This window comes from Neovison vison, chromosome 2 (assembly GCF_020171115.1).
Source record: "Neovison vison isolate M4711 chromosome 2, ASM_NN_V1, whole genome shotgun sequence".
NCBI classification, from domain to species: Eukaryota; Metazoa; Chordata; class Mammalia; order Carnivora; family Mustelidae; genus Neogale; species Neogale vison.
In genome coordinates this window covers 98,217,530-98,232,351 of record NC_058092.1, presented here as the reverse complement: position 1 = coordinate 98,232,351, position 14,822 = coordinate 98,217,530, and the positions used below count along the sequence as shown (strand labels likewise).

General features: G+C 44.0%; 1 protein-coding gene across 3 annotated transcripts in view; it reads right to left on the bottom strand.

Annotated features, from left to right (window-relative positions):
* The window catches only part of HIPK1 (homeodomain interacting protein kinase 1), a 58,480-nt gene extending 56,073 nt beyond the window's left edge, over window positions 1–2,407 (bottom strand). For 2 of the 3 annotated variants that reach the window (XM_044238954.1, XM_044238957.1), the window contains exon 1: window positions 2,301–2,407. The gene's annotated coding sequence lies outside the window, so the exon portion shown is untranslated. Of the gene's footprint in view, window positions 1–1,622; window positions 1,784–2,300 lie in introns of all 3 variants that reach the window. The other variant, XM_044238955.1, reaches the window with a different exon arrangement.
* Window positions 2,408–14,822: the final 12,415 nt, after the last annotated feature.

The following is a 14,822-nucleotide window of genomic DNA, read 5'->3' as shown; positions in this document are numbered from 1 at the left end:
CTTGAAGGAAAAATGATTTTGATGGGTTGTGTTCAGAATGGCACAATGTAAGGGAAGAGACTAGGGAGAAATTAATAACTGTAACTTGAAAAAAAAAAAGCTAAAAACATATGGATTGCTTTATGCAGTCATGAAAATGAAAAAGGGGAGATCAGGAAGTTTATGTTTGCAAAATTACTTCAAATTACAAAAAGACCAGTTACAATATATATAACTAACAACAAGTTGTGCAAGTTCCAAGTGTAAGAAGTTTACAAGGCAGGTTTGGCTCACTGATTTCTCCCAACACAACTACTGACTGAACTGTGCTTGTGAAAACAAAACCACAGAATGAAGAAATTCTATTTTCCAGAGAATTGTGAATTTTGAGATTATCTTTTTTTCTTTTAGGAGGGAGTTTTGGTTTGGTTTTAAATCTCAAGTTACCGGGGCACCTGGGTGGCTCAGTGGGTTAAAGCCTCTGCCTTCGGCTCAGGTCATGATCCCAGGGTCCTGGGATCGAGCCCTACATCGGGCTCTCTGCTCAGCGGGGAGCCTGCTTCCTCCTCTCTCTCTGCCTGCCTCTCTGCCTGCTTGTGATCTCGGTCTGTCAAATAAATAAATAAAATCTTTAAAAAAAAAATTTAAAAATAAAAATAAATCTCAAGTTACCAATCAACTTACTCTACAATCCATAAAACTACAATATCCAAAAATGGTATAAACTATTTATGAGCATCACCAGCAGAAGTCCTACTTACCAACTAGAGCCAGTATACATATTTACAAGGTCTCACTCACCATTTTACTCATCAGATGCTTTACTGGCTTGGCTGCCTACAGTTCCAACCACAAGTTACTTTACTAAAATATCCTCCCAGCAAGGAACAGTATCTTAAAGTCACAGATATACTTCCATCATACCAGTATTGTAACAAAGAACTCTGGGGTAATTACATGTAAAGATCCCAAATCATAGGTAACAGGACTTGTTAGATTTTTGAAATGTTTTCAGAAAGCTTTAGACCTATATAAGTAAAAGCCTGTAATGACTTGAAATCTCTACAATCTTCAAAACACACACACTACAGACCAGGAATCAAAAATAGCTTTACACAAACAAGAGCAAAATTGTAGGTTTTGCTGAGGGCATCAGCCACTTAATTTAACCCCATTTCATCAAGAGCAGGAAGCCAGGCTGCTGTTTTCATCAGTTACTAGGGAACAAATAAGATAAAGGACAGACTGGGCAGAAGAGTCTACCGTTGAAATGAATATTTTGATGCAATTTCTGAAAATTCCCGAAGTGTCACTAAGAAAAAGCACCTAGGGCTTCCTCAAAACGAGTCTTTCTACAGCTGAGGGACGGTTTTACGTGCAGGAAAGACATACGGAGGCTGAGGATTGTTTTTTCCCCTTCTCGAGCCCCTCCTCCCTTCCCCCACCTAAACAGGAAAGAAAACGCGCCCAGCATAAACACAAGGCCAGTGCTCACGGTTTGTCACCACAACAAACTGGAGGTTAGACCAGCGCTCTTGGAGACCGAGCCCCAAGTCCCGGTTGCTAAACACAAAAAGGGCCTCTTTCCCAAAGACCTGCGAACAGTACGGGCCTTACCCAAGAGTTTTCGGTTGTTTCCTCACCTTTTCTCTCTCTCTCTCTTTTCTTTAAACGAAAGCTTTGGAAAAGTGGCGACAGACAGCAAAAGTTTCCCTCCGAGCCAGACCTCTAAATCCGCCTTGCACAGACACACATTAGGTGGGCTGGTCCCACGTAGTCTCCACCATCATTACAAATTACAAACCTAACGATTAAAGAACAGAAGCGGAGAGGATAGAAAAGCTTCCACACCCACCCCACCACCACCGCCGTCCTTTCCAGACACCGCTTCCTGGTCGCAAAGAGCACAAATAACCCAAAACCATGGTGATAAGCAGAGCTGTGAAATACACACGCACAAGTCACACGCTGGGAACCTGCCACGACGGCCGGGAAAAAACCGGCCGGGTGAGGAGGCGCAAGGCGGACCCCTGTCATCTGAGGACAACAACACGCCCCAAAGAGAAGTGGCAGGAGGCAGGGGGAGTTGCCCCGAAAACAAGCCCGGAGCCTCCTCGCTTTCCCGGGAACGCAAGCTCCTCCGCGGCCGCTAGCTGCCGGGCCGCCGGACGGGGCACCGCGTCCCGGGTGGGGGCGCGCCCAGGGAGGCGCCCCCCGCAGGCCGGGCGCCCCTGAGAGCCCGCGGCCCTCCCGACCCCGCCTCGGGAAGCGGATAGGAGTTCGCTCCCTGCCGAGGCCCCTTCCCGCCCGGTCCGACTCACCGCCGGTGGGTCTGGTTCTCAGCCGCGAGCTGGGGCTGCCGCGAGGAGGCGGCGGAGGAGACGAGATCCGGGGCCCCGTCGCCGGGTCATCATACCCCCCGCGCGAGCCGGCCCGGGCCCCGGCCCCCGCCCCCCGGAGCCGTCCCCGCGCCCGTCCCGCGGGGGGAGCCCCCTCAGCCTCCCGCCCGCTCCGCCGCCCGGCCCCAGGCCGCCGCCGCCGCCGCCTCAGCCCCGCGCGCTCCCGCCTCGGCCTCCCGCTGCCGTCCGGGGCCACCGCCGGGCCCCTCGCTCCGCAGCCGCCGTTGTCGCCAGACACGACGAGCCGAGCGCCGAGCGGCCGCCCCCATCCGGCGGCCCCGCCCCGCGGGAACCATTCACAGTCCAGCGCCATGACACCTACTGAGGCGGAAGTGTTGAGGAGCGGGCGGATTAGGAGGACAGCATAGTACAGATGGGAGTGGGAGTTGGGGGGCCTCCGTGGGGAGCCAGCGTGGATCGAGTGCGGGGCCGGATTCCCCGCCCCCTCCGCGCTACAGACTCCGCGGTGATTTAAAGGTGCTTGGTGGCGGTGGGGGGGGGGGTGTCCAGCTGTGAAATGTCATCCCAGCCAGTGTGACATCACCACAGTCTAGTGTGACTCCCCCAGAGACTGGGCAGCGCGCGGCGAAGCAGTGCCTACCCGGGAAGCCCCGCTGCTGGTGAGGAATTACCTCAGTTTAGGCTTAAACGTTTCGTTGCCATCTAGAGACGTTCTGGCAGAGTGGCATCCGTGCACTGGATCTGGAAGCCTCCTCGTACATCAGGAGCCGCTTAGGAGACTACCGCTGCCCGCCATAGGAAAACTGTGTGCATTGCGAGGTGAGAAGGAGCAGCTGTGCTCTGGACCCAGCCCCTCAAAACGTGCAGTGAGCGAATGCTACCATAACGTTCTTGCCTCGAGCAGAAGACAGTAAGACTGGGTATTCAGGAACGGGAGTGCATTGAATGTTGGATGTTGGACACACAACATTCAGAAAAAAATGGACACTGTAAAAACTAGGTTATCCTAAAAGAAAGACTGTTGCCATCTCCCCTAGTCAAGAGATTCTCTCCGTAGGACTTCAGAAGCACCTCCCGCTGTGTAAAATGTTCTTGTTCCTAAAGTGGGGACCATTTTTAGAGACAGTAGTATAACCTGTTTATTTTTTCTATCCTGCAAAGTGCTGGAGGCAGCAATGATCTGAGCCCTACAAAGTGACCGTCCAGCATCATGGTTGTTTGCATATACTCTTTGAGGAGGGGGACAGAAGTGGCAAAATCAAGATTCTGCTATTACCCTGTATTTCTCAGATCTCACTTGTATACATTCTTGACCTATTTGGATCTCCATCTCCTCACAAAAAGGAAAAAAAAAAGTGAAGATGTGCTAATACTCTTGTGAAGAAGTGGTAATACTACGTTAGTTTGTTCGTTAAGGTTTCTTTTCTGGCTTAACATCACTGGGAGCAGTTCTGTTTTATTGGGAAAAGGGAAGTTTATTTCCCTAGAGGACCAAGGTTAGCAAGTGTTCAATCCCACGGGGCAGTTTTGTTTGTTTATCTTCACAGGAACTGAGAACATAAAGTCCTACATTGGGCTGACCTGGGAAACATCAAAATACAGAGAGTGGGTGAGCATGCCCACTTGGGGAGGAGCCAGGAAAAAGGCAGAACTTGAGCTCTGGAGTAGAACAGATCCTGCTCTAAAAGCAGGCTTCAAACACACTAATTACTTACCATGACTTGGTTCAACCAAACTCAGTGACATGCTTCTAGGCTCCTATTATCTCAAGTTATGTCCCTTTCCTCATTTCAAACACATCTCAAAGTCCATCTTGAGGGAACCTTTTCTGATTGACTCCCATTTTATTCTAATTATTTAATTCTACATCATCATCTGTGTATTTACTTCCCTGTACCTTATTTGTACTTGCTGATCTATGTTCATGGTTCTTAGGTCATTCCTTCAGTCGGCCTCACTACATGGAGACCTTCTCAAAATCTACTATTTCCCCCTCTCTAATATATATTCATCCATCCAACAAACTGTATGCCTCCTCTATTCCAGGCATTCTCCTAGATACTGGGTCAGATGCAAAATGAATAAGACATTCCCTTGGCTCACAGTCAACAAGGAAAAAAAATGCATGGTGACATATATAAGACTTGAATGACAGAGCTAGAGAAGACTCCAGAAAAGGAGATATTTAAACAGGGCATGGTCAAAGAAGTTTCAAGTTTAATGTAGCTGGGTTCATTTGTCCCTTCAGCAAATGTCTATTGAGTATATTTGTGTGCCAGGCACTATATTGGAAATTAAAGATACAAAAAAGAAAATGCATGGTCCATGGTCTGAAAGAGCTGACCCTTCAGCAGAGAAGTGGCAAGATACGGACTTAGTAAATTAGGTTGAGTCAGATTTTAAAGGCCATGAAGAACTCTTAGAGGTTTAGCCAAACAGGTAATATGAAGCAATCTGTGCTTTAAAGAGAGAGGCAGTGACAGTGAGAAGGAGCTGACTGGGACATGCAAAGACTAGAGAAACAGACTAATTAGAAGGCTATGATGAAGGTTTGGTCAAGCAGAGACCCTGGAGAGAAGGGGTCAGAGAGGAGAACTCTTTCCTCCTAGACAAGATGAGTGCCGCTAGAGAGGGAGCTGTTGCTAGTTGGAAGCATTGAATCTGACCTAGGGTATGATATTTCTCTGTGGCCTAGAGCCTAGATTCAGTGTTGCAGACAGGAAGTACTCGCTCAGGAGCTGCATTACTTAAGACCAAGTAGGAGAAGCTGACCCAAAGGTTGAGTCACAGGAGAAGTTGAATCAAAAAACTTGTCCAATTATCCGAACAAATAGTGAATCCAAGGGGCCAGGAAAAAAAGAGAGAGAGAGAGAATTCAAGTAGAAGCTGACAGTTGTAAAACTGGGAGAAACCAGGTGAGACAAAAGGTCTGAAGGAAAGGATAAGAGGCAGAACATGGAAAAAGCCTTCAAAACAAAAGGGCATCCTCAGTGGTTTTTTAAAATCTAGATCCCAGAAAACTTTTTACTTGGAAATAATTCCAAACACACAGAGAAGTTGATAATAAAAAGAGCACCCATATATTCTTTACTTGGATTTGTTGATTAATTTGGATTTGTTGATTGCCCCTTTTGCTCTAACACTTGCAGTCTCAAATAGATATCACACATACACACCCATTTTTTTCTGACCATTTGAAAGTAAATGGCACCTACCATGCCCCTTTATCCCTTAATGCTTCAGTGTCCTAAGAATATGTACATTCTTTTACATACACAACGTGTACAGTTATCAATTCCAGGAGACTTAACATTGATACCATACTTCAATCTACATCCATATTCCAAATTTCATCAGTTAATCCAATCATGTCATTCTTACCCATTTTCCCCTTCGAGTAAGTGGATCCATATATTGCATGTCTCTTTAGTCTCCTTTAATCTGTATCAGTTCCTTAGCTTTTCTTTGTCTTTGATATTTTTGAAGGGTACAGCCCACCCCCTTTGTTTGGACAAGAGAATGTCCCTCATTTCCAATGTGTTGTTTATGTTTGTCTCACCTGTATTCATTATTAGATCCCAGTTATCCATTCCTGGCCAGAATACTATTGTGATATTGTGATATTGTGTCCTTCTCAGGATATCAAACCCAGGGTCAGATGATGACTCTCTCCCTCATTTGGTGATGATAATTTTGGTCACCTTGTTGAGGTGTCTGATTCCTCCACAGTATATTTACTATTCTTTTCCCTGTAATAAGCAATCCATGGGGAGACATCTTAGACCCTGCAAATATCCTGCTCCTCATCAAATGTGTTCCCATAGATTTAGCATCTATTGATGGTTCTTACTTGTACCAATCCTCCCTTATCTCTTATTAATTAATTAGTTATCTATTAATGATTAGACTCATGGATTACTGTGTTTTTCAATGGTTTATTCCTTACAGTCCTTAATTATTTGCATGATAAAAATTTCCAGATTTAGTCAATGAGGGCCTTTTCAAGCTCCTTTGTCTTTCTTTCTTCTTTTTTTTTTTTTAAGATTTTATTTATTTATTTATTTTGACAGAGAGCAACACAACAAGAGAGGAAACAGAAGCAGGGGGAATGGGAGAGGGAGATGCAGGCTTCCCACTGAGAGGGAGCCTAATGCGGGGCTCGATCCCAGGACCCTGGCATCATGACCTGAGCCAAAGGCAGATGCCCAACGACTGAGTCACCCAGGCACCCCGCTCCTGTGTCTTTTTTAGCATGCCCAATTTTCACATATTCCAGATTCATCTTGATTCTTACAGGTTCACCATTCCTTGGAGCATTGGATTTCTCCACTGAATGCTTTGTATCTGGCCAGAAAAAAACAAAGGGAAGAGAAAATATGGATTATTTATGTGGGAAGTTCTTTTTAAGGATTTTTATTTACTTACTTGGGAGGAAGAGAGAGCAGAGAGAGAGAGAGGGAGAAGCCAACTCCGTGCTGGGCAGAGAGTCCAATGCGGGGCTTAATCCCAGGACCCTGAGATCATAACCCGAGCCAAAGGCAGCTGCTTAACCGACTGAGCCATCCCATGTAGGAAGTTTTTATAGGCCAGGCCTGCAGGTAGCAAACACATAGATCTACTTTGCACACATCACACTGGTGGTAACTCAGGAACATGGATACTGCTGCAATGATTAGGAGATGACACAATCTATCTGTGTGCCCAAGAGACTTGACATAGTAAAAAATTAGGCCAGTCTCCACCATGCTTGTCCAAAAGCTATTTTCTATGTTACTTCTTCCATATTGGTAGGATCCCAGTTTTGTTCAGACAGAAGGAAGATCCTTTGATTTCAAAGAAGGTAACTTCCTCTCACCAAATCAGGAAATGAATTACAATGGTCCAAACCAATCCTAGTAATTCCAGTTCTTGTCACCAGTGACTAGTCTAAGAGTGGGTATAGACTCAGTTCTGAAATAGGAAAAGAAGTCTAATGGGAGGCTCATAGGAAAATTTTTCTTTTTGTATAAAAAAGACAGGACCTTCACAGAAGAAATTCTTTTGTCCCTGCCTCTCTTTTTGCTGAGACAAAGGAGTGAAAACACCAGGCGTGGAGCTGTCATACCCATCTTGTGACCATAAATGTGACAGCAAACAAAGATGAAGACAGTCAGGATGTTGAGGACAGCAAAGGAGAAAGAAAGGAGTCTTTGACGACAGAAGTAAGCTTCTGAATGAAACCGGGACTGCCCGCTGCTTCTGGACTTTTTAAGTAAACAAACGTTCATATGTTTCAAGAACACTGCTAGACGAGTTTTCTGTTCTTTGCTGCCAAAAATCATTCTTAAGTGACAGAGAGAGAAGTAGGAGAGCTTTTCTGGGAAAAGGAACTAATTGGTGGTATCTGAATGTTCTGAGAAGGAAAGGAGAATAAGGACAGAAGAGTGGCCAGAGGATTTGCAGTGAGATGGTCCCTGTGGATCTTGGTAAGATCAAGTGGCATAGTGGGGAGGAAGAAGCAATGTAATTGCTACAAAAGATTTTTCCTGGTATGAGTGGTGACGGACAAACTGGGAAGGATGGTTTGAACCAAATGGGTGACAGAATCTACTCTGGTCAATTCCCATATTCAGTTCCTAATACCCAAGGAAGCTGTTTGGGTTCCTGCTGTCTGCTTCAGCTACACCTGGGAAATCATGAACTGAATCACTTTGCTCTCTTGAGCACTTCTCACAGCAATAAGCCAGGAAAAGTTGTTCTGGCCCCTGAACTGGTTTCATAGAGGGCAAACCCAGCATGTATGATGGGAACTAAATAGAACCTTTTAAAAAACATTTTCTTCCAGGATTTATTGACTGTATAATAAGTACCAGGCATTCAGTTAGACAGAATAAAGAGATGAATAAAGCATATTCTGTGTCCTCTGGGACTTCACAATCTAATTTAGGAAATAAATTAGGAACAATTATAACAAATCTGAGATTGGTCCTCAAAGTGGCATTACTAGTGGTCAGAAACATAGCAGTTACTGTCTGGAGATCACTGCAGATGCATCTAGAAGTATCACTATTGACCGAACAGGGACTTAAAGAAGACAGCACTGTTTCAGCTAGGCCATCAGTGAGATGTTATTTGGTTTTAGTAACTATCTTTAAGTACCTTTTCCATGCAAAATGTGAACAGACTAAAAACACCATTACATTATCACATGCAATGGACACGAGCTCTTCAGCATGACAAGTACCCATTGGGAAGGAGTTATTGGTCTGCTCTAGGCCACCAGGGAGCCACGGGGTTAGAAACTAAAACCAGGCAGAGAGGAGTGCGGTATACAGAACAGCGAAGTGAAGTGCCCACCTGTGTTATGATAACAGGTGAGTGAGTCCCTCCTCTGTATGGTAAAAAGGCTTGGTCCCCTCTTGGCTCCCATACTTCTCATGTTCCCCAGCATCTCCCCACTAAAGCTGGGTGGTTGCTGGGCTGAAGAGTGGGATTGCAAGTAGGAACTGGCTTCCCTGCTCTCAGGTGTAAGTCTTGCTGGTCTTGTTCTCTTTTTGTATCAAAATAAGACATTTGGGGGACTGGGTCCTAGCAGAAATGACTTGGATGGAAGGGGAGTTTGGAAAGAGGCCACGGCCATGGGATTAAAGAGAAAGAGTCAAATACAACTAGTTAACATTATGAATGCATGAAATGCCACTGAATTGTACACTTTAAAATGGTTAATTGTAGGGCACTTGGGTGGCTCAGTCATTAAGTATCTGCCTTTGGCTCAGCTCATGATCCCCAGGGTCCTGGAATCGAGTTCCACATCCAGCTCCCTGCTCCTTGAGAAGCCTCCTCCTCCCACTCCCACTCCCCCTGCTTGTGTTCCCTCCCTCTCTGTCAAATTAATAAATAAAATCTTTAAAAAATGGTTAATTGTGTGTCATGTGAATTTCACTTCAAAAAAACGGGAGGGGAGAGAGTTTTGCAGGATTTAGACATAATGGGCAAGAGACATGACTCCTAATTTTCAAGAGTCCATCCAGAGCCTTATGGGAGAAGAACAATGCCTTAGATACCCCTACAACCATATTTATTCCTCCTCAGACCCTCCTTCCCCCTAATCATTTCTGTTTCCTCCCTTATCTACACATCACCACCTTACTCTCTCACTTTCTCCATATACCAACTCTTTATTCAGCAAAATTCAGCTTTTCTCTCCCTTTCCCTGGGTCATTGTCGTGTCTCATTAACATGTCTCCACCATTCTGTAGCTTCTTACCTTCGACCAACTGTTACACAAGCTTTTAGCACCGCCCTCCATATGTCTTTTCCTATTTTCAATTCTAAGCCAAAGCCAAAGCCAAAATAAATGATCTGGGAAGGGACACAGAGACCCACAAGAGAGAGGTCTATGCATCGGGACAGGAACTCAAAATTCAATCATTGACTATTATTTGTGCTAAGTCATTTTGCACTTCCTGCAGGCTTGGAAATCAAAAAGGCCCTAACAAAGTATCCCTTGCCTAACACAATTCCTGATATGTGGTCAGTACCAGTAACTATTTGGCTGACTAAATTACTGTGTGTTTATTCATGGTGCTCAAAGCATCAGAATTCAATTAACTATAGAATAGAGTTTTGGAAATCCCAGCAATCTTCATCTTGGGCTGTGAAATTTAACTTAATTTTTACATTATTACTTCTGGAAACTCACTTTTATCAAATCTTCAAGCTATTATCAAGAGGTTAGCAGGTGACTCCTTTGGAGGTGGAGAGGAGGAGGGGTCTGATCAAATCCTGGAGGGTAAATTCTCTGATGTGAAATAGGCTTCTGCCTGACCAACCTCAGTGCTCCCAGAATGTCCAATACAGAAGTAAAACATGAGCTTTGGAGTCTTGACATCAGGAGGAATCCTGAGTCTTCTAGTAACTAGGGTGATAGTGGGTATACTGATGAATTTCACTTTCCTTATTCTAAAAAAAAAAAAAAAGATTTTATTTATTTATTTACTTATTTATTTGAAAGAGCGGGGAGGAACAGAGGGACAGAGGGAGAGGGACAGCAGACTCCTTGCTGAGCACGGAGCTTGATCTCAAGAGCCTGAGATCATGACCTGAGTCGAAATCTAGAGTGGGACCCTTAACTGACTATGCCCCCCAGGCACCCCGCACCTTCCTCCTTCTTAAAATGGAGATGCTAATACCTTCTCCTTACCATCCTCATTCCAGCCATCAGAAAAACTTTTCGATATTACTTCCAAAAAATATCCTGAATCTACTACTATTCATCTCCACTCCTACAGACGTTCTATTTCACAAAAGTAAGAGGTGAGATAGAGACGAATAATAAATACAGAATTTTCAGTCCTATCTTGATTAAAGGGAGTGCTGATTTTAGTTATGTGTATATTTACTAAGAGTCTTACAGAGAGAGGATGCACCCTCATAAATGAAAAGTTACCTGTTCATTCTGGTGCTCCTCCATAAAGATATGGAATATTATAATTTGGTGAATTAAACAAAAGGTTCGAGTCCGACTGAATTTGATTATACTCTGTTCTCTACTATATCTTATAGATCTCTCCTCATAGATTCAGATATTGAAAGATCAGGACTAATGTTATTTACAGTAAAATTTTATGATTAAACTTTATAATAATTTAAATAATTTAAAAATTATTCTCTGATTTTTTTTTACTGAAAAACCTTACTCGCTTAGAAAACATAACCTTTAACCCCAAGTCTTGTATTGACTCCAAAGCAAGTAAAACATTTTTCTTTCTCTTACGTACATAGTTGTAAAGTATGTCTATTATAGGAAATAGGGTAAATTCATAAAATATTCTAGTTACTTGTAAAACTCATTCTTTTCTTATTACCCCCCAAATATCAGAATGTGCACATATATACATGCACACGCTTCTTTGTGAAAGCTTTGGTAGAGGAAAAGACAGGTCTTTTATTTCTGTAGCTATGTGTAATAAAGTGGTTTCTCTAATAGATTTATACCCAGACACAGTGCAAATCCCTTCTTCCAGAAACCCCAGGTTCAGCTCACCAGGATCTCTCACAGTTGCAAGACCTTCCTAATTTGTGTATGCCTGCTTTTACTCTCCCCCTATTCTCCATCTGATGCTTTCAAAATATATATCAAATCATATCTCACTCCCCCCGACACACACACTTTAAGGCACTTCAGTAGCTTCCTACTATATCTAGACTAAAGCCCAAACTGCTTGCTTTAAGTGCCTCCCTCTCTGAGCTCATCTTCTCCCTCTCTAACACATGCACTTCTCAATGTTCCTTGGACACAAAACTCGTTCCCAACACATTGACTTTGCACTCATGCTATCAGGTCTTCCCCTGACAGGTTCCTTCTCATGACTCGAGTCTCATCTTAAGTGTCAGTCCCCAATCTTCTGACACACCTTTCTTGACCTGTTTCTGAACTGCTTCCCACACCCATAAGCCAGTTTTATTTTCTTCTTAGCATTTATCACTATCTGATCTTTATGTATACTGCCTGTCTCTCGAGAGTGTAAGTGCCATGTGGGCAGGACATTTTCTTGTTCACTATTTTGTATCCCCAATGTCTGGAACACATAGTAGGTATTCAGTAAATTTCACTGAATAAGCAAATGAATGATTGAATTTGTGAATTTGTGGACACTAGTTTTCTCATAAGAGAGCTACAGATTTAAAGGTAACACACAAAAAATGTCTACCAAGGTAAACCTTCAATAGGTGTTAGCTTGAGGGCTGAGAACTTGCTTTACTTCCTGTTTGGGAGAAACAGGATTTATTGAGGGAGGCTTGCCTAAAGGATGAACAATCCATCCATTTCTTTAGACTCATTCATGTATTCATTCCACCAGTGTTTATTATTAAGAACCTGCCATGCGTTTCAGACATTATGGATGCAATGGTGAACAAAAGAAACCAGGGGAGAAAAAAAAAAAAGAGTTCTGGAGTTTACATTATAGTGCAGTGAGATACACATCAACCTCAGTAGGTAAAAGAGTATGTTAGCAAGTGGCAAGGGCTCTATGGAGAAAAAGGAAGGAAGGGAGAGAGGAAGTGGCTAGCCACATGGTTGCAAAATCTTTTAAATAAGATGACCAAGAATCATTTTGCTGAGCAAAACCTTGAAGGAGATAAGGAAGTCATGTGGGTATAGGAATGGAAGTCCTGGTAAGGAGAGGAAGCAAAATGAGGTGAGTGCCCCCAGGGCCTGGTGCTGGGGTGACCCCAAGGAGGTCGGCAGGCTTGGAGAGTGTAAGCAAAGCGTGGGGAGTAATCGAAGAGAACAGGGCAGAGCATGTGGACCAGGAAGACCACAGAGAGAACTCTGGGTCTTATTCCGGGTGAGCTGGAAAGACCTTGGAGGATTTGAACAGAGAAACAATATGGTATGATTTATATCAGGCCTGCTGGGGGTACCAGACTGTGGGTCTGCAGGGGAGAGGGCAATGTTGGAAGCAGGGAGAACATTTAAGAGGCTCTTGCAATAACTCAAGACATGACACAAAGGCTGCTCTGACAAAGGTGGTAGAGGTGAAGATGGGAAAAGAAAGAACATTCAGGATACGTTTCAAGGTAGAGTCAACAGGATTTACTGGTAGATGGTAGTGTGCTGGGCAGGGAGAGCCAAGAGAAGGGGAAAATTGGAAACCAAGCCCACTGAATAAATGTAATAGGATTGCTTAGCAGAATGGAAGGCCATTTTGATGTATGAGGTCATGATTTAAAACAAAACCAGTCTGGTTAGGGGTTTCTCCAATAGCATCTAGCTGTTCGAGTGCAGGCAAAGAGCAGAGAGATAGTAGAATTTGTTCAGAATTGGAATTTGTCAAGGCAAGTGTGTCTGAGTGAGTGCAAGCCAAGGAGTTGTATTATACCGATAGATCATGGGATGCATTCGGGTCAAGGTGGGAAGTGAAGCTCAGAGAGGGCTCACATTGGCCATGGAGGTCCTTGAGTGAATAAGCTGGGAGAAGATTTAAAATTGAGATTTCAGATGTAGTAAAATTTCTGGTAAAGACAGGGCGGTGAGGAAGACAGAAATAAGGTCTTTGGAGGTGAGGTCAAAGAACCTGAGACTGGAATGTTGAAGTCATCCAGGGTGAAGACAGAGTTCTGGAGTGAACACATGGAAATTTGGGGAGAATAGCATGCTCAGAGATCATGAAAGTTCCTCGCCCTTTCCCCATACCTTGCCTTGAGCCTCTCTTCCATCTGAGTTATATCCTTTTGTAACAAACCAGTGATTCAGTAAGTAAAATGTTTCTCTGAGTTCTGTGGGCTGCTCTAGCAAATGAATCAAACCCAAGAAGACAAGAAAAGCTCCAATCTGTAGCCCATGGTCAGAAGCACAGGGGATAACCTGGACTTGTGACTGGTGTCTGAGGGAGAAGAGAGCAGTCTTGTAGGATTGAGTCCTTCATCTGTGGGAGTGGGGGCTATCTCCAGTTAAAGAGTGTCAGAATCCATTTGAATTATAGGACACCCAACTGAGACCGGAGACTTGTTGGCTGGTGGGGGACTCCCATCCTCCCTAGGAATTGGGTGCTCAGAACCTTTCAGCGGGTTTCCTCCAAACCTTATATCCCTGACTCCCCCTATACAGGAGTCTGGCTCCACATGCTTTGTTTTCATAGAGCCCAGTTAGTAGGGAGAGTGAGCTGGACCCAAAGTTCTTGGTTCCACAGAAGCACACTTTACAGTGAACACATTAAGAATGGGATTATAGCACTGAGAACATTTTCATTCTCCGCTCCCCAAAATTACTGAAAATTGATGGGAAGTTTCAGAATTGGTGAAATAGCCATAATTCTGTTTTTTAATATGTGAATATTTTAAGGGAAAGACTAACCCCAAGGCTAGCCAGGAGTTTTGTGTGATTGAGAGATGATTCAGTGAGCCATCTGTCTAGGAAAGGAACCAAGCCTGAGATTCTGGGAGCATTCTGTGATCTGATGGGTTAAGGTTGTGTTCAAAAAAGAGGAAGTTACCTAGGAATGAAATAGTCAAAATAGAAGGGTACAGCTAAATGAAATCACCGTGGTCAAAACAAAGACAAGCATAACCATTCTGAGAATCCCCGCAGAAGCTGTAGATTTAGAAGATTATAATAGCAAGCAGAATTCTGTATTGATGTGCTGAGGTGTTCCACGGAGGATTGGGAAGCACCACGAACCCAAGACAGAACCCAAGACAAAACAGCTTGTTGTGGTAGTGATTAGGGAGGGTGAAGAGTGGGAGGCACGTAACAAATTCATAGCCATTCTGTAGTAATAGCTTCAGTAATACATGAACATGGCATACCAGGTGGGATTTCTCTTGCTTATGAACCATTCCAAGAATGCAGAGAGAACAGTCTCCCTCGGAGTGGGCTTGACATGGAGAACCCAAGTCCAAATCTCTTTTCTTAAATAAGCAGACTCGCTTATCTCCTATTTCCTACCACAAAGGGCAGTCTGGGTCAGGAGTGAGAGATGGCCCCTCAAAGCCAGCCAG